This window comes from Miscanthus floridulus, chromosome 12 (assembly GCF_019320115.1).
Source record: "Miscanthus floridulus cultivar M001 chromosome 12, ASM1932011v1, whole genome shotgun sequence".
Classification (NCBI taxonomy): domain Eukaryota; kingdom Viridiplantae; phylum Streptophyta; class Magnoliopsida; order Poales; family Poaceae; genus Miscanthus; species Miscanthus floridulus.
This window is the reverse complement of record NC_089591.1, coordinates 31,125,460-31,147,271: the sequence shown is the minus strand read 5'-3', so window position 1 is coordinate 31,147,271 and position 21,812 is coordinate 31,125,460. Positions and strand designations below refer to the sequence as shown.

The 21,812-nt window shown below is 46.9% G+C and overlaps 1 pseudogene; it reads left to right on the top strand.

Moving 5' to 3' along the window:
- The first annotated feature begins 6,240 nt into the window (after positions 1–6,240).
- LOC136496880 (cysteine proteinase 1-like) lies at positions 6,241–11,087 on the top strand (annotated as a pseudogene).
- Positions 11,088–21,812: the final 10,725 nt, after the last annotated feature.

The window sequence follows — 21,812 nt, the reverse complement described above, 5'->3', positions numbered from 1 at the left end:
TGCCGATGCGGACTCACAAGTCGCATGTGGGCGACGACGGCGCTGGTGGGGAACTGGGGAGTGGGGATTGGGAAGTTGAGATAGAAACCCTAAAACTGAAGTATATATATCGCTTCTGCTATGGCCCACAGGCCAGTGCAGATTTGGCGGTTTTGCAGGTGCGGGCATGGTATATTTCTTGCCCGTGTAGGTTTGCCCATTGGGCACAACTCTCTACCCGTGCCCGTGCCCGCGGGCATAGATTCACGCCTGTATTCGCGCCTGCCGGGTCGGGTGCCCGCGGGTACGCGGTTTTTTTTTTGCCCATTGCCATCTTTACTCAAAATCCAGCGGACGAAGTCACGGGAAGTGGGACGGCCTTCACTAGCGCACGTAAGGAGGAAGAAGAGGCGCACGTGGGGAGGACGAAGAGGAGACGCGCATGGGCAACCAGCGAGCTGCCCCGACGGCGTGTGGCTGAGCTCCGTGCCTGCCGGCGCGTGGGCGAGTTCCAGCCCCGAGGCCCATGGTCGTGAGTGGGCGGCATGCTGGCCTGAGGTCATGAGTTAGCGGCAGTGGCGCGAGCGGCTGGGCGGGTGGCGGCGGCATGCGGGCGAGCAGCTCGATGGCCACGAGCGTGTGGCTCGACGGCCGCGGGTCGCGAGCGGTTCATGTTCAAAGAACAAAGAAGAAAGGATAAGGAAGAAGGAAAAAGAACAAAAAAGAAAAAAAACTGATGAATGGTGGGTCCTACATATCAATGGCTCATCCTCACTTTTAATGTCCCCGAACCCAATAAAAAATAGAGTCATCCTATCCCTTCTTAACCAAACAACAAATGAGATCCTGTCCCCGTCCCGCCCTTAAAAATGGAGACGCAATCATCCCCATCCCACCATGTCTTTTAACGGGCCTGTTTAGTTCCCCTCCAAAACGCCAAATTTTTCAAGATTCCCCGTCACATCGAATCTTTGGACGCATGCATGAAGCATTAAATATAAATAAAAAATAAAACTAATTACACAGTTTAGACGAAATCTACGAGACGAATCTTTTAAGCCTAATTAGACTATGATTGGACACTAATTGCCAAATAACAACGAAAATACTAGTGTCATTTTGTTAAAATTTTCGGCAACTAAACTGGGCCCAAACACTGCCTAACAAAAAGCAGCAGCACACCAATAGAAAAGGACAGAGAAAATTTCTGAAACACGAGTTGGGTCAGGAAGGTGATCTTCATCTTCATCTTCCTCCCTCCTTGTGTTACTGAGATCTCCAATTTTCCTCCTTGAATGCTCACGTCGTTGGTCTAACATCGCCGGCGTTCACGGGTGATAGGTGGTACTAGCAGGTAAACCCGCGCTTCGCGCATGAAAAAAACCTGATCTGCTATCCAGCACGTAAGAGGAAAAAAGGGTTATTTTGATAAAGCCATTATAATTCTTCGAGTTTGAAAAAATACTATTACAATCTGTCATTATAATTTTATGTCGTCTCCATCAATGCTATTTTCTACGGTTGCCGCGTATAAAGGTCCATTTGTCAGGTACACATCCGTACAGGAACTCGTACGGACGTCAAAGTCCCCCGCCTGTTCCGTCAAACCGAGTCCGCCCACTCCGGACGAGCAGCCCACGGCGACCTGCGCGTGAATGGAGCGGCAGCGCTCGCCCGTGGTCCGCCTCCGAATCCTATGCGGCACGCCATCCACAGCGAGGGCGATGGCATCCTTCACGGCCTCTCTCAGCTCGGTCGTGCTCCCATGGCGCCGGTATAGCACCCCTGGCGTCATCTCCAGCACGCGCTGCCGCATCCTCCGCACCTCTTCCTCCCGCACGGCCTCCAGTGCCTCGACGATCCGGACGCCGCCGAACACACGGCTCCTCTTCGTGCTCCTCGCATGTTCAGGGTGTCCACCACCGCCTGTTCAGCGCGCTGCTGGAGGCGAGCTGCCGTGCAACGCCGGCGCGTTCGCGCGCGCCGTGGAGGCGATCCAGCGGGAGATGGCCGAGGAGAGGACCACGGTCGGGTGCGGTGCCGGGGGTATCGTGAGGGCAGGAGGCGAGCTTCTTCGCGCCGGAACCCAAGCAAGCCATCTCGCCAGTACCTCGGCATCTTGCCGCGGGGACCGTCGTCCGAGTCGCCAACCGCGTCGCGCCGACCAACGGGCACTGCCGCGTCGCCGCTGCTCTGGTTCTCCAACACCACAGGCCGCTAGCGCCACGCCGCGTCGCAAGGATTCGTCGAGCAGGCTCCTCAGCTCCTGACGCCGCGCCAAGAAGATTCGTCGAGCAGGCTCCTGACCCCGGCTACCGTCGCCGCGGACGCCGCTCCCCTTCGCAGTGTTCGACGTCGCACGCGGCGGACGAGGAACGCCAGCACGCGGCGGAGGAGGAACGCCAGCGCCTCGTGAGCGCTGCAGATAGGTCGCCTGCGTGCGAACAGCAGGGCTGCCAGGGCGCCTCCCGCGCCGGACCCCGCAGCCACATCGAAGGAGTCTGCTAGCCGCGCCGCGGGGCTGCCAGCGCCCTGTTGCAGCGCGGCCTCCATGCGCACCAGCGCGGCGTCGGCCAGGAGCCCGTCGGCCGCGCGCGCGCCGCCGTCGATGGAGAGGGTGCATAACACTCCCGTGCCGGTGGCTGCCCGTGGGGGCCAGAGGCGCTCGGCCGCAACGGCCTGCAGGTGAGCGGAGCGGCTCTCGCCCGCGGCGGACACCGCGCGAGGCTCATAGGTCGATGGCAGCCAGCGCTGCGGCGGTGATTGAGCAGAGAGCGATAGCGGGCTCGGTCAGACGGAGAAGACGTTGACTTGACATCCGTATGTATTCATATACACATACATAACTGACAGTGGGCCCTTATATGCAGTAGCAGTAGAAAATGGCATAGACGAAGAAGAGATGGAATTATAATGGCATATCTTCAAATATATGAATTGTAATGATATTTTTGTAACTTGAAAAAAAACCACCCCCCTCCCCTAAAAAAAAGTTCGCTACAGATGGCTAAGATCGCTGGTGTGCGTCCCGTGTTTGAAGCCTGGCTTCGACGCCGGTGTCTCACCCGGGAACAGTAGTTCCCTAAATAATTTCAGTTGCCTCTCGCGTAGACGTGCCACAATGGTAAGTGACGTGTCCGCCACACTCAGAGTCTGGTGAGCTGCGTTCGTTGTCTAGGTATATAGTTGTAGGTTTGTTCGTATACCATGTGTGTGAGGTGTGCGTGTGTGTGGTGGTGTGTGTCTGTATTCGAACAGATTCTACGGCTGTACTTAAGATGAGAGGCTTAAAAAAAAAATTTGCTACAGTGCTGGATATCCGCTGTGTTCGTCACGGATGTGATGAGTGAAGTATCTTTAAAACGCAAGAACGTTACAGATATTTCATAGAGTTTATTTTCACATGAATAACGTAGTAAGAAAAAAAAAAGACTTCCCAAATAGGGTTACAGGAGGAGAACACTCCTAAGATGCTGTTTGGTTCCACCTCCTAAATTTTAGTTGTTGTCCATCGGATGTTTGGATATATGCATGGAGTATTAAATATAGACTATTTACGAAACTAAATACATAGATTGAGACTTTTTTGCGAGATGAATTTTTTAAGCCTTGTCCATGATCTGATAACGTGGTGCTACAGTAAACATGTGCTAATGATAGATTAATTAGACTTAATAAATTCGTTATTTTATTAGCAGCCGAACACCCCATATGACACCCCGTATGACACCTCCTAAATTTTAGTCACCAGATCCAAACACCCCTAAGTGCCCAAGACTTCGTGTGGGTGACACTAGCACCATTGTGGAGGTTGGGACTAGCGGTGTCAGGTGTGGTGGTCCACCCAGATGGGCACACCCACCAGTTGTTCGTCCATGGACATGAATTGCTGTGGCAAGAAGCTTGTGATGAGAAGACATGGCAGGAATAGCTGTGGTAAGGACCTTGTGGTGAGAAGACATGGCAGTAAATTTGCTACGATAGGAAACCTACCAAGTTCTTCTCTCCAAGTATTCATCAGAGTGCCATAACAAGACAACGTCCAACAGGTGCTTGATGTAATACCACAGATGGATGGGGTATGGGACCAAGAGCTGTTGTAGCCAGACCAATGTTTTTTGAGGCGTCGCCTAGGCGACAAGGCGTGGCAGAGGTGTTGGGCGTCGGGGGCGCCACAACTACAGCCGCGCCGCGGACGCCGTATGCTAACTCGCGGGGGAAGGGCGCCAAAAGGACCACGGCCCCGCAGGAAATCGACCGTGCGCCCGCGCGAAAAAGCAAGAGACACGGGAAATCAACCGCGCGTTTGCCCAGATATGATCTACGCGCGGGAAATCGACCGCGCGTCGCATTTACCGCGAGTGCGGGCGAGGGGAGAGGAAGAGAGAAGGCGGCGGGCTTACCTCGAGCTCCGCTTGGCTGCTCCTCTGCTCCAGTCCACCGCCCGGCCGCCCCTGCCGCGGAGCCAGCCCTGCATCGCACATTGCTGCTTGTAGCCGTTGACCGTCCGCAGTCTCCAGTCCGCACCTCCGTCGATTCTGCCTCTGCCTCAAGTCCGCATCTCTGTCCGCAATCTGACTCTGCCTCGAGTCTGCGCCTCTGTCGACCGTCGGCACTTGGCAGCTGCTCGCTCGCCTGGCCTGTTGTCTGCACCTTCGTTGGGTACTTCCCCTTCCACCTGGTATGCCCCCTGCCTCCTCTCTGCTTTCCCAAATATCTAAGGCGTGTACTCTGATGTCTGCTCTGAATATTATAGTCTATGCCTCGTGCTCTGCTCTGAATATGGGTTGTCACTCACATATACAATGGCTGCTTATGCTTGGGCTATCACACACCCTGCTACAACACAAAGCACAATGATCTTTCTTTGATTAGTATAATGTCTGTCTCTGCCATAGTGCCATTCACTTGTGTTCTTTCTTTAGTTTACTGTTGTACAGAAAAAAAACATAAGGCTCTTGCTTTGATTAGTTACTTATTAGTAATGCTCTTGCTTTCTTTTATGTAGCATCCAGCTACTAAAGAAGACAAGGCTGTTGATCCTGATGAGTTTGATGATGGATTTTGAGTGCTGAAACAGAGATTTGCATTCCTGCTGATGGATTCTTTTGTGTCATGCACTACTTTTGTGTTGTCCTTCACTCCTGTTGTATGGCTTTGGTGTAGTTGACTTAATTAGTATGATTTAGAGTTCAGTACTTCATTCTAAGTTTGTGGACTATTTGAGACAGACTATGATGTCATTCGTCATGCTCATGCATGCACTAATGGTTGCTAATTTGTTATCTTGCCTCTTGTGTATTGTTTCCTATTTAATTCTCAGCAACTGATAACCTGTTTGATTGCTGAATTCTGTAATTGTCATGCAGTTTCCTTCAAGGGGGATGGATGCTACATGGGAGAAGAGCTTTTGGAAAGGAAAGAAAGGAACATGGGCTCAAGAATTGTCAACAAATGAGGTATGTATGTGCTGCACTAGTATATAAAATTCTAGCTTACAACGCCTTACAATGTGTGTATGGCGTTACCTAGGCGTTCGCCACAAACGCCTAGGCGTTGTGAAGGGGGTCGGGCGTCGCGCCTCACCGTGGCGCCTCCAAAACAATAGTCCAGACTCACAGGATGGTCTTTTACCGCAAGTATCTTAGTTTGGTGAGTACTTGGTTGATAAGGAGGAAGCCAATTGTTGAGTTGAACATCAATGCCCACGCAACTCATGTCAACAACCCTTCCTTTCTCTTGGATCTCGTCGTGAATGATGTGCATGAGAAGTTCGACCAAATTGAGGATAACCTTGCTACCAATGCTGAGCATGTTGAATTTATGGATCAAGTCACATTCAATGGAGATGCATAAGAGGCGTTTGCTTGAATTTACATAGAAGGAGAAGCAACATCACTAGCGGAATGAAGGAACATTTTTTTTCGGTAGACATTGGTGGATTTCTCGAGTGAACAACGAACATCAAATTGAACGTGCTGACTTGTTGTCGACCTTGTCGTTTAGAACTATGTTCGTTGTGTATCTAGACCGTGTGCAACCTTGAACGATCTAGCCCCCAGCTGGGGTGATTGTCGGATTTAGCATTAACACCTTGCTAAATGCTAATAGGATCCAACACCTTGCTACAGGTAGCTTTACAAATTACCATTGATGTCCTGGTCACGGTATTGATAGAATGGTAGTTCGACACAACACGTAATAAGGAGTATATACAAAGCCTTAATCGCTATTGCGTGATTGCGTCCACGCAAAGCATCCAAGCAACACAAAGCTCAGACATAAATAACCCGAGCCGCTAATCACTCCAACTACACAGCCGGAAAAAAAAAAAAAAACCTTCAACACGACCAAAATTGCCATGGCTCGCCGCCGCCGCCTCCTCCTCCTCGCCTTCCTCTTCTCCACTGCTGCGCTCTGCTCGCCCGACGCCTCCGCCGCTGAGGATCCGCTCATCGAGCAGGTGGTCGGTGATGGCGCAGACGACGAGCTGGAGCTGAAACGCACTTCGCGAGCTTCGTCCGGCGGTTCGGCAAGACCTACCGCGACGACGAAGAGCACGCGCACCGGATGTCCGTGTTCAGGGCCAATCTTCTCCTCGCGCGGCGCCACCAGCGGCTCGACCCCACGGCGGTGCACGGGGTCACCAAGTTCTCTGACCTCACCCCCGCCGAGTTCCGGCGGCAGTTCCTCGGCCTCCGCCGCTCCTCCGGACGGGACCTGCTCAAGGGGTCGTCGGCGCATGAGGCGCCTATCCTCCCCACCGACGGCCTCCCGACCGACTTTGACTGGCGTGAACACAGCGCCGTCGGACCCGTCAAGGACCAGGTCCTGTGCCGTCCTTGATTCTTCCTTCGCCACGATTTCAATCCAATCCCATAACCGCGTCCCCTCTTCTTGGATTCGCTCAATGGGGAATGGCCAAAGTTTATCGATTTGTTTTGATTTAGAGTGGATTTCTTTGTTTGCAGGGTTCCTGCGGGTCGTGTTGGTCGTTCAGCACATCGGGGGCGCTGGAGGGGGCGCACTACCTCGCCACCGGCCAGCTCGAGGTGCTCAGCGAGCAGCAGATGGTCGACTGCGACCACGAGGTATCCACTAGAGACCTGCGAGTAGCTCTCGTTTATCAATACTAGTAAAATTCCACTTCGAATTCTTATTCTTGTTCTATTGGACCAAAACGATGATGGGAGAATATTCCCCTTTGTTATCGTGTTGTCTTCTGCTACGGTGTCATTTTAATACTCCTATAGGAGCAGGTCTTTTACACTGTGACTGAGGGAGGTTCATGAATAAAAGAATATATAGAATCTGACGCAAACAACGGCTACAACGGGCCAAGGCCAAAAGCCAACAACTTTGTTTCACATTTCAACTAAATCCAAATTCACTTGACCGTTGCATTAAAAAAATGCAATGTTGCTTGCTATAGCATTGTTCTTCAAAAGCATTCTTCTACTTGAAAGTCCCACAACCTTCTCCTTGTTCAAAGCCATCAACAGCCTGCCTCCTTCGTCCCAACACTCCTCCTGACCGCTTACCTCCTTTCTTCCAACAATCCTCCCAGTAACCTGCCACCTCTCTTCCCAAAACCGACATCCTGCATAAAAGAGTGAAGCAAAGTCAAAACAACACAAGACCATAATCATATTTCCTTGTCCATATGGATTCCTCAGAGGAAAGTTTTAGTAGGTTGCTTTCCTCTGATACCAAAATTCCCAGACCAGGTAACACAAGCTTCCAGCATATGCTCAATTTCACTCCCAACACTTTCAACCAGTCTCAGCCCCCTTGCCACCACCACCATTCAACCATTCCCATTATCCCAAAACAGTCCTCCCTCCCACACGGCGGTGGCGCAAGGTGACCAACTAGGCTAAAGGGCCTGCTGTCGACGTCGCCAAGGCTTGTTGGGCTTCCTCATTGCCTTCACTGCACATGATCCAGGCCCCTCACTGCTTTCACGACACGTGGCTGGTAGGCATGGAACTCAACGAGGGAGGAGAGGGGTTCACAGATCCGCAGGTGGCGGCTCGGATAGATCAGGTAGAGCTGGGCGACGCGTACGAGGGATCGGTTGGATCGGGCAGAGCTGGGCAATGCGCATGGGACAAGGGAATAGGATGGGGAATGACCAGATGCGGAGGGAAATTGCATGAAGGAAATGATGGTCAACTTTTTTCCAGCATGGGTCCCATGTGTAGAGCTGGCTCTGGTTCTAAACACTGCAGCTAGAATAACAGATGATGTCTAATCGATGTAGGACCCATTTAAAGGAAAGGACCAACCTCGTCTCCATACATTGGAGATGCCCTTATGGGTTCGTTCTGTTTTGGTTGGTAGGGATAAGTAGGAAAATTGTAAGATTCTAAAAAAAAAACTTAAGTAGGAAATATAAAGGTAATTGCTAGAAAAAGAAAAAAAAAGATTGACTATGTAGGACTACAGGAAAGCTATTTTTTTTGAAAAATATAGTGGGTGCTCACATATATTTAAGCATACTCACCTGTATGAAAATACGTACACACTCTACTCTAAGACCCACTTTCGAAAGACTAAGTTGGTAAATCTCAAGGTTAACGAAGTCATCATAGGCGTCGCAGGGCCACATCACCAACCACTAAAATAATAACACCGCTAAATCCTAAAACAAATTCAAAAAAATATAAGCACCCATATCAAGTCAAGAACTTGATTACTTGAACATGGGTGGATAGGTTCCACTGCAAGGAATCTAACCAGCTAAGCTACGATTAGTTCGAAAGAAAGCTAAACATTGATTCTTGAGCTTTTTACCTATATGCCCCACTAAAAAAGTTCGAAATTCTAGATTTGCCAAGAAAAAAGAAAGTTGTGGCGCCTAGCGTGCCATCCACCAACTTTTCTCTAGACTTGGGTCCTACCCACTTTGCTCGCATTGCTGCTATCCACATGTGTGCTGTGTCAGCCTACACCCTCGCCGCAACGCCTTGTCCACATCACTGCCACCAGCGTGCGGGCCGCTCACCTCGCTATGCCCATGGGCTAGGGATTTCACCAGGAGAAGAGGATGTGAGTGAGATGAGGATGGGAAGAGATGGAGAAGTCGATGCTACAAAAAGAAGATTCATGGGCAATATAGCTCAGAGTTGGTCAACACGGATGTTGATGACCCTAAGTCCCTAACGGAGTTAATTGCAGTGGCACCTAGGTCACTAGGGATAGTACGTTAGGCACTGTAGCTTTTTCGGTGGTAGATCTGGAATTTCAACAAGGGCAGGCCTGGTGTAGTGGTGAGAGCTGTCTCACTGAGTCACCAGGTCGCGGGTTCGAAGCAGCCTCTCCGCAAATTTGCGGGGGGAAGGCTTGCCTCGGTTTTTCCCTTCCCCAGACCCCACTCATGTGGGAGCCTCCAGCACTAGGTCTGCCCTTAGATCTGGAATTTCAAACTTTTTTAGTGGCTCACTGTCATACGCCTAATGGAGGGCCCAGGAGAGGGCCCAGGCCGGCTAGGTCTGGGCTGACTGCGCCACCAGGAGGGGGGCGCGACCAGCGGAGGGGCAGCCTCCCGCCGCGCCGCGGACATCCAGATCCGGGAGGATTAGGATTAGCTTGCTTGGAGGATAAGTTAGATTGCTTAGGGGCTAAGTCTCCCAGGACTATAAAGACAGGGCTATGTAACCTTTCAATCTTAAGCAATAGTTGAATAGGCCAAGGGCCTTCTACCCCCTCCTCTCCCTTCTAAGCCTCGGTCCTCTTCCCCTGCGCCTCTCTCTCTCTCTCCTGTCCCGACGCCTCTAGTCCCCCAAACCCTAGCCGCCGCCACCCAGGGCCCCCCTCCCTGCCGGGCTCTGACACTCACAGGTAAAAGGCTCTTGATACTTTGATTGTATCCACCTTTTGGTTGTATTAAGTTAAGTAAATGTGGCTGGCTGTTAGCCACAAGGAACTTTTCTTTGTTGCAAATAAAGGCAGTAGCAGCATCAAACATCTTCCAGTTTCATGTATAAATTGTTCTAACGCTTCCCTTGGGATGCAATTGTCTAATTGGAAAATTTGTTACTTCTTGTTTATTTTTTTACCATAGCATCAAGCCATCAGCATCCAACGACTCAAACGGTATTTTAGTTTTAAGACGATTGAGAGAAATAAGTTTACATGACTGAAAACTTGTACTGCTGGTCCCCATTTCTGATTCATGTGCTCTGTTGTTGTCATGAATTTTACAGTGTGATCCATCAGAACCGTGCTCATGTGACTCAGGATGCAATGGTGGCTTGATGACTACTGCTTTCAGCTATCTCCAGAAAGTTGGTGGCCTAGAGAGAGAGAAAGATTATCCGTACAATGGGAGGGACAGCACCTGCAAGTTTGACAAGTCCAAAGTAGTTGCTCAAGTGCACAATTTCAGTGTTGTATCTGTTAATGAAGATCAAATTGCTGCTAATTTGGTTAAACATGGTCCACTCGCAAGTAAGGATAAAAAACATTTGATCATTGTAGCTTTCACAATTGGCCTATGAATATAACCACACATTATCATCCTTTGTTTCCTGCAGTTGGTATCAATGCAGTCTTCATGCAGACATACATTGGTGGTGTGTCATGCCCATACATTTGTGGAAGGCATCTGGATCATGGTGTTCTTTTGGTCGGCTATGGATCGGCTGGTTATGTGCCAATCCACTTCAAGGAAAAGCCGTACTGGATTATAAAGAACTCCTGGGGTGAGAACTGGGGTGAGAATGGATGCTACAAGATTTGTAGGGGTCCACATGTGCAAAATAAGTGCGGTGTTGATTCCATGGTCTCTACTGTGACTGCCATTCACAGCTCTAAGAAGGAATAGGAACCTGTTGGTCCTCTTGTCTGTACATACCACTGCATTTGATTTGATCTTACACTAGAACTCTTGTCATTGAGGGCTGCCTATGGTATTATGTGAAATTGTTTTCGATGGCTTTAATGTTTGTTTGGGTTGGTTTATTGTCTATGCTTCTCAGACCAGAATAGTCATTGGGGCATGGGACTTGCTATGTGTTAGCATTGGTAATGTTTGTAAAATATCAAGTGTTTGCACATATGCTAAAAGTATGCTATAGATCAAATACATGGATCTTATTTCTTTACATGGGACAGAAAGTATGCAGGTTCATTCTGAATCGCACCTGAACAAGTGTTTGGTCGATGAAGCGCAAAAACCGTCCACGGAGCTGTACCAAACGCTTCCTTAGTTTGAGACTTGTTGTCATTAAAAGAGTTACATGCATCATCATCTTCTACACCTTTTAGGTAGTATACCACACGTTTCTAAACTTGAAAAAAAAAACTTGACCCACGGGGTAAGATAGCCCACGCCAATTAACTTGTAAATGGTGCGCCACTCATGTATTTAACTCTTAAATTAAAATATTATATTTGTTTGGGTAAGAAAAAAGTGCGACGAACATAAGAAGAAATACAGACTTGCTAAATAGGGTATGCGACCAAAATGTTTGGGTGGGTAAGGAGTTTTAAACCTTAAGGTCCAAAATTGTGTCTACTACTCAACAAATGATTATTCAAGCTTTTGAACGAGGATCGCCTTTGGCAAAAGGTTCTAAGAAATAAGTATTTTAAAAACACAAAATGCTTGTCTCAAGTGAAGAAGCAACCAGGAGACTCACTTCTGGACAGGTCTTATGGATGTTAAAGATCTTTTTTTAGAAAAAGAAAAGTTTAAAGTCAACAATCCGAACCAAACTAGATTTTGGGAAGATCTTTGGATAAGCCAAGAGCCTTGAAGTTTACAATTTCCAGGTCTACATAGAATAGCAAGAAGGAAGAATGTTTCAGTGGCAAGTGTACTAGGTACAACTCCCCTTAACATGTCGTTTAGGAGGCCACTTGAAAGGTCCTTGTTTGGTTTTGGTAATTGAGTGACAACCTTAGGTGGACTAATATATGTTTGAGTGAGATACATAGGTGATTAGTCCACAAAGTACATCATGTGTGAGCAACCTACGCCAAGGAGGTGAAATGGCTTGGACATGTTACAAGGCTCGCACATGTGATAAAGGAGCTCATTGCATATGAGACATGGCATTGAGTCATGTGACTAAGGTGGAGAAGATCAAGACAAGACTTGGCTTGATGGACCGGTTGCAAGTGTGAAGGGCAAGTTGAGTGATGACTTGGCGCCGATGGACTAAAGCAACGGTGAAGAGCAAGGGAAGTCAAGATCGATGAACCAATACGGTCACGTGATGATATGAAGTGGGTCATATAATTTGTGATCATGTTGGTGCATGTGTTGCATCGATATTGGAGGAGATGGAATGGAATGCACAAGGCAAAGGTATAACCCTAGGGTATTTCATTTCACCGGTCATAGGTGTGTAGAGAATTTTATGACCGAATTTAGGATAGATGGACCGTACTATCAAGAGGGGCAAACTTGGTTGCATATCGGTCATTTAATGCCACTCGAGTGATTTAACTTTGCATCTTTGCTAGGATCGAGTGGTGTGGTGAATTGAGCAATTAACTCCTTGAAAATGTTTGTGAAATTACTAACACACATACACATAGTGGTGTAGACTTAGGGGTGTTGGCACATTTACAAAGGAGAAGAAGTTGGAGTTGGAACGAATTAACTCGGTGAAGAAATGGTGAAGTGAGAAGGTCACTGGGATGACCAGACGTGGTCCATAAAGGGACCGGACACGTCTGGTGGTTGGCCCTAGGCTCGACCGCTCGGGCTAAGGCGACCGAACTTTACCCCTTGGCAGAGACCGAAACGCGACGCTCTACTATTCCTCGGCTGAAAACGTGAAGCAGAGAGAACCGGACGCATGTGAGAGTCCGGTCATACTTGACAGGATGCGTCCGGTCATCAAAAGCCGGCTCTGGATCTTCTCTAGAATCGATTGGACTCCACGTTGGTGCGAGTCCGGTCTTCTAGCTGTGCGTCCGATCGTTGCTGGCGCAGTGCGCGGGCGCGCGCGATCTGACGCTGGGAAGCTACGTTCGGTCGTTGCTTCAGCGCGTCCGATGTTTGCTGAGGCGCGTGCACAAAAGTAGCCATTGGGAATCAACGCGCAGCGTTGAACCATAGTGACACGTGGCTGCATCATAGTGACTAGACTCTGGGTGGAGCGTCCGATCATTTAGGGGCTATAAAACCAAGCACTAGCCGGCCTTGGGCTGGTTGTTGAGCACCCTCACGCCTATGTGGCTTGTGTTGGAGTGCTTGGATGCCCTCTAACTCACTTGTGCTTGCAAGAGTGCGATCCGATTGCGAGTGAGTGATTCTAGTGCCTTGCATTATGAGATTGCATCGAGTGGCACTAGGTGATCGAGTTGGAAGCCGGTGGTGCTTGTTTCCTCTCTTGGAGGTTGCCACCTCCTAGACAGCTTGGTGGAGAGTTCTCCATCGTGAAGCACGCAAGAAGATTGTGCGGTGCTCCAGAGAAGTGATTGTGAGGGGTACCGTGCTCACCGTGCGAGAGCCACGAAGAGCAACACTAGTAGAGCATGTTATTGAGCTACCCTCACTTGTGGGTAGGTTCTTGCGGTGCCCAACAGTGTGGGCTTGACGGATGATGCTAATTAGCCACCGAACCACCAAGTGAGCGGTCAACACAATGGGGACTAGCGTGTTGGCAAACACGTGAACCTCGAGAGAAAAATAATCGTGTCATCCTTGTCTTCTCATTGGTTTACGTTCCCCTTAACACAAGCTTGTATTTACATTTCATACTTTGTGCTTGTGTAGTTACTCTTGTAATTAGTTAGCTTGTGTAGCTTGATAGTTACCTTCTTGCTTGTGTAGCATAGAAATAGCTCCCTTGCGTGACTAATTTGGTTTGAGTAACCTTGTTAGTCATATTGCTTAGTTTGTATAGTTAAGTAATTTGCGCTCTCTAATTTGACATTAGTTTCCTTGTTATTGAGCATTGCTAGTGAGCTTAGGCTTTGTGGGCGGTTCAACCGGTTCTAAACAGTTGGACCATTGAACCATTGAACCGACGGTCTTGCCGGTTCGATCTCTGGTCTAGTACTAATAACTATGATTATGGCTACATCGGTTAGGTCTGACCTCACTGATAAAGATAGTAGATTTGATCTGATAGGCGTACGGGTTTATACACGTCTAATGGTTGAGTGGTTGCATGCTATGACCCTTCTTTCGCTGTAAAGTTATTTGAGTTCATCACATGCCTTGATTCATCTTTGATTATGAATTCATCTTTTGACTTATCTAGGTTGAATTTGAGAGTTTTCTGCAGGCGTTAGTCCAATAAAATATCCAGTGTCTACACAAGCAACTTTTAGTTCAATAACCAAACTAGACTCCATGTCTAATTTTGATTAAGGAAGGCGTTTCAACCTAAGCACCACATTTAATTTAAATGCCAATGGAAGTATGTCGAGTACTTTCAAACCAAAGCATACTATAGCAGACAGAGGTAGCATGAAAACACTATAGAGATTTATTCAAATAGAGATGAAAAAGAGCATGCTTATGGTGAGTAATGTATTATTTTTTTAATAAAGATGCAAGCAATATGGATGTATGCAAGGAACTAAACATGTTGTGGATTTGATATGAGAAAACTTAGACTAAGCGGAAGTGTATGCATGAATTATTCAAAGTAAACATGAAATGGAATACAAAAATTAAAAGATAACTACTCATTAAGTTTAAAGTCCATGAGCAATACTATCTCACCTTTCTTGATCATACTTACCATGATTCACATGATGGAATTTGTCAGTAGTGCAACGTCTATTTCTGTCACTTGAGATGTGATTTGAATTCTTGTGACGACAACCTTTTTATCCAATCTACACATGGTCAGAGAATATATATATATATATATATATACCTGTGAGATGGCAGGGTTCCAATGTTGATGGATCTTGAATGTTCAGGCACCCTAGGTTCTTCAATGTTTCTTCTTTTCTTGTGGAAGCTTGCTAGAAGGTCGAAATAGCGTTTGCTGTCCTGTCTTATTCCACAATTCAACAGAACAAGGGTAATCCTACTAAAGCTAGTGGTATGTTAATGACCTAAATCTTTACGCCAATTGTTTTCCCGGCAACGGTGCCAAAATGTTTGTTAGTATTTATAAATGCAAATAGAATATGAAGGATTCCACAAGCGCATAGAATACCATTGTATCATTTTACCGAGAGTATTCCAGGTATTGTTATTTATATTTTACCATAGGTAAACAATGGAGTAAAGATTATTGTATATCAAAGAAGTATCTATTAGTCAACATACAATCATAGCAAGAGCAAGGGGTAAAGGTAATGATAGGAATTAAGCATAATGGCACTCAGGGGATAGATCACTAAGATATTGTAAACTAGTTAACTCAGAAAAACAGTGGGTGAGGTAGATTCTTATGATATTCTTATTACATGGTCAAAGTATATATATACACCTAACTATAGCTATGACTAACTCTACTCTTCTACAGTTTGGGATGCCGCTTAGATAGTACAGCACCGCAAAAGGATAACTCTACTGATGCGACTACGCTCCTACAATTTAAGAACCTGCTCAATTTGGTATGGACTACAAAGGATAGACGGTGTTGTCACCTCTCGCTGCTACCACACAACCAGGGAACATGGTGTACTCACAGGTAGAGCATCGTATAAGCATGATGAAATCCGGTCTAGAAGTGCTTTTATGGCTGCATCCCCCACTACTAGCATCATAGATTGGAAATATTCAGGTAGTAAGCCTCGCTTATGGCCAAGCATAGTCTTCGGCTGCATGTTATGTCTGCATCGGCTATTTAGCCGATCGTCTGAGCTTTCATGATCATAGTATGTTCCCGTGATCTCATTAAGCGTTTATAGATCTATATGCTTTGAAGGTTTAATTTGTTATCCTTATTATGGCCATAGTTATTAGGATCGGTGTAACACCTCGGGTGTCTAAATATTAAAATCTGACATGTCATCATATGCATTGCAAAGCATTTGGCATTTGGTGAAAACTTTGATGTGCATTTATTAAAACAAGTTTACATTTGTGTAATGAGTGTTGAATTGTATTGTTTGACTCAAGTTCAAAGTTTGTCTGGGTTTTGAATTTTTCGAGAAAACCCCGCTTTTCGACATTTAAACCCTACCCTGAAAATCCATTTCAAAATCTAAGCATATTTTGGGGTTGGTCCCAAAAGCAAAAGTGTAGAGCTTGGCAAGTTATACAAAGTTTGTTTTTGGAGTTTTTCAAGTTGTTTAGAAAAATTTTGAGTAATTCAAAAAGGCGTAATTCGTTAAATTTCCCTATTCAAATTCAAAAATTCATTTCAAAATCTAGATCGAATCATGAGATGGTTATAAAAGCAAAGTTGTAGAACTTTTGATTTTGAACAACTTTTATTTTTGGAGATTTTTGAGTTGTTATGAAAATTTGAGAGTAATTTGAGAATTTTGGCGAATGGCAAACTTGTAATTACTGTGAACAGTGTCCACCACCGAGGCTACACCGCCGGCGACCTTCTTTGGCGTTCCAGGTGCGCACGTGGATGTCCTCGGCTTCGCGCTGGCGCGGAGACGTCTCCTGCGTGGCTTCCTTGAGCTTCTGAGTCGCGTTATAAGAACCAAAACGCCGTCGTCATCGTTCTTCTTTCTTCTCTGTTTTTCCAGTCATCACCGCCGCAGCTCCGTCGAGCTTTTGCCATCGACCTAGCGCCGTTGCCGTCTTGGCAAAGCGTGCTCTAGCTTCACCGTATCTTTGCGCATCCAGCCAACCCACCAATTCGGCTAGTCTTGGTCGGGAACTCGAGTTGCATCGTCTTCTTCCTCGCGGCCGGCAATTCCTCCGCCGAGCGCGATTCGCCGTGGCCAGAGCTATACGGTGCATCTTCGTCCCTGGTTTTGGCTGATTCTGTTTTGTCTCGATGCTGTAGTACTTAATCCATAGCTGGTTGCTCATTTTGATCACTGCAGTCGCCGGTACACCATCGCCGACGACGTGTTGCTCCACCGTGATCACCGAGATCGTCGTCACGCCTCTCCGTTGCTTCTCCGACCTTGCTCCTTGCTTCAACGTGTTCGGGGTGAGCTACTAGTGCTTCCTCGACCTTTAGTTTGACCTCTACCGGTCTATAGTCGCCGGCGTAGCGCTGCCGTGTCACCGCGTCCGCCATGGCCGACGACGAGCTAGTGTAAGGCCGTAATCAGTGCTGATAGGGACGTCAATCGATGCGCCTAGGCTTGGTGATCATTTTGGTACGTTGGCCGTCGCCGTTGATCTCACCGTCGGCGAGAAATCGCTGGTTAGAGCCATCGCTGCCGTGGTCAACGTCGGAGGTTGAAGATGACATGTGGGACCCGTTGTCAGTGACTCAGTGTTCAAATGATTTTTCTATTTTCAGATTTGAATGAATAGTGTCTGTTTTTGTTAATTTTGTGTAGATTTATTTAGAGCTCCAAAAATTATGAAAATTTTTGTGTGACCTCTCTGTGATGTATAGTATTGAATAAAAATATGAAATAATGTTTTTCAGTACTTTTTGAATGTGATAAAAATTGCTCAATTTATTAATAAATGGATTTCCATGATTTTTCCAGGCTTATCTATTTATCCAAAAATTATGAAATTTGTTTTGCCACTTAGTTAACATGTAATGAACATGTACTAAAATTTTGAGCTCAATTAGAATAAGTTGATTTATTTCATAATTTTGAATTAAATAATTAATTCATAAAAGCGAATAGTAACTTTTAATGATTTAGGTTTTTGTTTGGACTTTTGGATTGAGTGATGACCTTGGGGCATTAGTTGATAATGATCCTTGGCAATTGATTTGGGTGTTGTGAAAAAGGTTTGATTAGTTTGACTTGCAACTGTACCGCGAAGGAAAGTTGTATTCAAATTATTAATTTTGCATCCATCATAGAGCATCATGTTTCGTATTCCGCATCATGTTAAACATAGCATTGTTACTACGTGTAGTGAACGAAGGTGAACACGTGGTAGTTAATCAAGTCGTGGAAGAAGTTAATCCGTCTGTTGAGGTCGGATCGAATACTTGTGAAACGTCGTAGGAACCAGACTTTTCCGTCAACGAAGGCAAGCCCCGGATGCATACGACCCTACCTTGTGTTTTACAAATTAATTTCGCTTTTGTTTTCCGTTACTGCATTAAGTGATTAGGAGTTAAGTAAGAGCCTAATTGGTGCATTGCCACCCTTGTTATTCCATGTTTACCATATTACCAGTTTTTAAAATCGTATATGCCTAGTTTTGCTTAGCTATGCGTAGAACGATGAAAGTCGGGTGACTACCTGCCACCTGCAAGTTTTAAACAGAACATTGGTTAACTTTATTAGCATGTGATATGGGAATGTGGAGTAATAAATCTAGACCAAGCGGACTCGGTGTGTGTGAGCCACAAGACATGGAGGTCTTGTGAGCGGGTTCTTTCCGCCTATGTCGATTAAGGCACGTCCGTTATTGAATTGTATGAGGTGAGAATTTGTAGTACTAACCACATACTCCGGTAAGCCTGAACTGGCAATTCTATTACGAGAATGGCTACTCGTGCACTAGGAGTGGAGAGATGGCGGGAATAGCGTGTACCCACGTGGCCATGGGCTGGAATGGTGGAGTACTGTGTTCTCGGGTGGCGCGGACCCGTTCTTGTTTTAGGGGATCCGAGGGTAGGTTGGTATATGTAGGTCGGGGACCTACATATGTCGTGTGGTCTGGAATCCCCAGCTGGGCTTAATCGGTTCGAATCATCGTTGCTCCTCGATTAAGGAGACTCAACTCACTGCTCATCATTGTAGTATTAATAACTGGAACTTGAGAATGGTTGATGAAGGTGTTTGATATGAAGTTTCATGATCTCATTGCGGATTGTGTCATCTTTGTATATGATTTTATGAAGTTTAAATTGTAGAAACAAAGAATTTTGTCAAAGAGCTTTTACGCAAAATAACTTTGATTATTGCTAAAACCATACCTTGAATCCCTGAGCCTGCATTACTGAGTTTATCAGTTAATATTTCAGATAAGTCTTGTTGAGTACTTTCGTACTCAGGGTTCATTGACCCTTGTTGCAGGTGAGCCTCATGAGCAGATCTATTTTGGATCGTGCTGCATGACTATCGTTCGTTCTGACGATGAGAAGTAAATGTGTGATCCTTGGGCAGGATGTTTATTTTGTGTGATATGTCTATATTAATTATGCCACTCCACTACTACTATGGTTTGTAATAATTATCGAACTTAGTTTGTATGGTTTGAAACAACTGGTTTGTAAACTAAGTTATCGTAAGACTTCCGCTATTTTACTCTGATGTATATATTTGAATAAATGTTGTAATACTACAATGACTCTGTAACGTGATCCTGCTCGGAAATCATGGATGATTCGGGGTTCCCCGAGGACACCCGACAGTCTTTTTAAGTTATTGGAAACATATGCATAAATGTCAAAGGTCGTCGGACAGTGACAGGTGCATGTGGGCCCTATAACTTAGGAGGTTCTGCCACAATCGGACCGCTAAAAGACCGAATCAGAGTCTAAATAGATTTGATCCACTTAAAAGACCGTATGTGCAATCGAACCGATAAAAACCAGTTGAACTGGCCAGTTTTTTATGGAACCAGTGAACCAGTCGGTTCCATGCGAACCGGTGGGTTTTTTATTTTTTCCAAAGTTGCCCTTTTGTGCACTCAGGGAGACCTTATCTACTTAGAGCAACTCTAGTGGAGTCCCTAAACAGGCCCCTATTCTATTTTTAGGAGCTCAAGTAAAAAAAAACTACTCCAATGGGCCTCCTATTTGGACTCCCATTTTAGGAGACCTTCCAAAATTTAGTTGGAGGCCCCCAGGAACCAGGGGCTCCTATTCCCCACGCCCGACACCTCGACTGCCACACCGCCGCCGCCACCCTACCGCCGCCGTCCGTGGGATCCGGCGAGGTCCGGTCCGGCGAGCCGCCTGGACTCCATCGTGGCCGTGGAGCTCATGGATCCGCCCTCCTTCGCGTCCTCGCCTGCCTCCGCATCGTCCCACCAGTTCCCGCCGCCCCTCTTCTTCCTCCTCGTCCCACCGGTTCCCGCCAGTCCGGCGACCTCGCTTGCGTCTGCGTCCTCGTCCTTGTTCCTCCTCTCCATCCCCGCCTCTCCTCTCCATCCCCGCCTCTCCATCCTCGTCCTTGTTCCTCCTCTCCATCCCTGCTTGCGTTCCCAGCCTCCATCCCCGTGCTCGCCCCTCTTCTTCCTCCTCTCCATGCCCACCACGCTGACGACCAGCAGCAGCGCAACCAGCAAGACGCCCACCACGTCGACACCCACCACGCTACCGGTTCCTCTCCCATGGACGGCGACGCGTCCCGTGGCTTCTCCAAAGGTGGGCTGCCTCCCCGTCCGACGGTGGCTCGCACGCGACGTCGCCCATTCATCGCGCCGCATCCCCGTCCGACGCCGCATTCATCCCAAGAACATCCTTCTCCCGGCGGCGGCGGTAGCGGCTTACCTCCTCGGCTCCCCAACGAGCAGCCTCAACTCGGTCCTCACACGTTGACCTTCACGGAGCCTCACGCCGCCACCTAGGACGCCGGCAGCACCACAACATCACCAGCACACGTCTATGAGGTTGCCGATGACTTCAGCCCCAACCATTGGACGCCTGATGACTACTCGGTGAGTTGTGCTAATGTTAAGAGCTCATTGGTAAACATTTTAGATAAGCTATGTGCATGTGCTATGACAATCACAATCATATGTTCTCTGATCTTTTTTGTATGTGCTATTACTTTCTATAAGATTGTGTTACTAATTGTAACATTATACAAGTACAATACAAAAAGAAATCTAGTATAGACATTGTAGAAGATACTTGGCCTTTCTTGCTGGTCACTCACCTATTTTTGCTTGTTCCACATTGAGCTCAGTCATGTGCCTGTTCAGATTAGGCAGCCATTATTTTGCTTTTGTTTTGGTTCTGAGCTGTGTTATACTTGAGCTTCTGAAGGGCTGAGGCGTGCTCACTTGTCTGCAATTTGGGCCACGATGAGAACATATAGTACAATTGTAGCATGTTTGTTAACTGCCTGGTGTTTAGCTGTCTAGCCAGAATGCCATGTGACTGTTGTTATATCATCAAACATGGCAAGTGCAAATTGCAATGCAAACACAAGCAGGTCCATATCATCAATTCTGTCAACTCTGGTAGAGTACCTTTTGGTTTTGGTTATATCATCAAATGAAATGAGCAAAAATTTAAGTCTAGGAAGCCTGCATCTGGTTTCAGACGCATATATGTATCGGATCAAAAAAGAGGGGCAAAATATCCTCAAGTTCTGAATATGACACAGCATGCCTCCAAAACTCAAGATTGCCGGCCAGCAGGCAGGCAGGTAGTCTATTCATAGGGAGGACACACCATGGTTAGATTTGTTCTTCTTTTGGACAGACAGATGGGTATGGGCTGGACTGAATGAAGAGGCGTTGACTATGACCCAAAGAAAATTAGCATTTGCATTAGTTGTGATAAACAACACCGAAGGTAGGCAGGAGCTGGTCAACCTATGGAGGTATATCCATCCATCTAGCTGGTGCAAGTCTGAAACAGATAACAACAGAGAGAGAGAGAGAGAGAGAGAGAGAGAGAGAGAGAGAGAGAGAGAGAGAGAGAGAGAGAGAGAGAGAGAGAGTGGGAGACCATATGAAATATCCCTGCAGAAGAAACATTTTTTGTTGATTGAATCCAGCAATAGCCAGCTAAGAAGGATTTATGTTGAATGAATCCAGCAATAGCCAGCTTAGAAAGGTTTTTGTCGAATGAATCATCCATCATGCCAGCAATTTTGCTGCTAGTACACTTGCAATT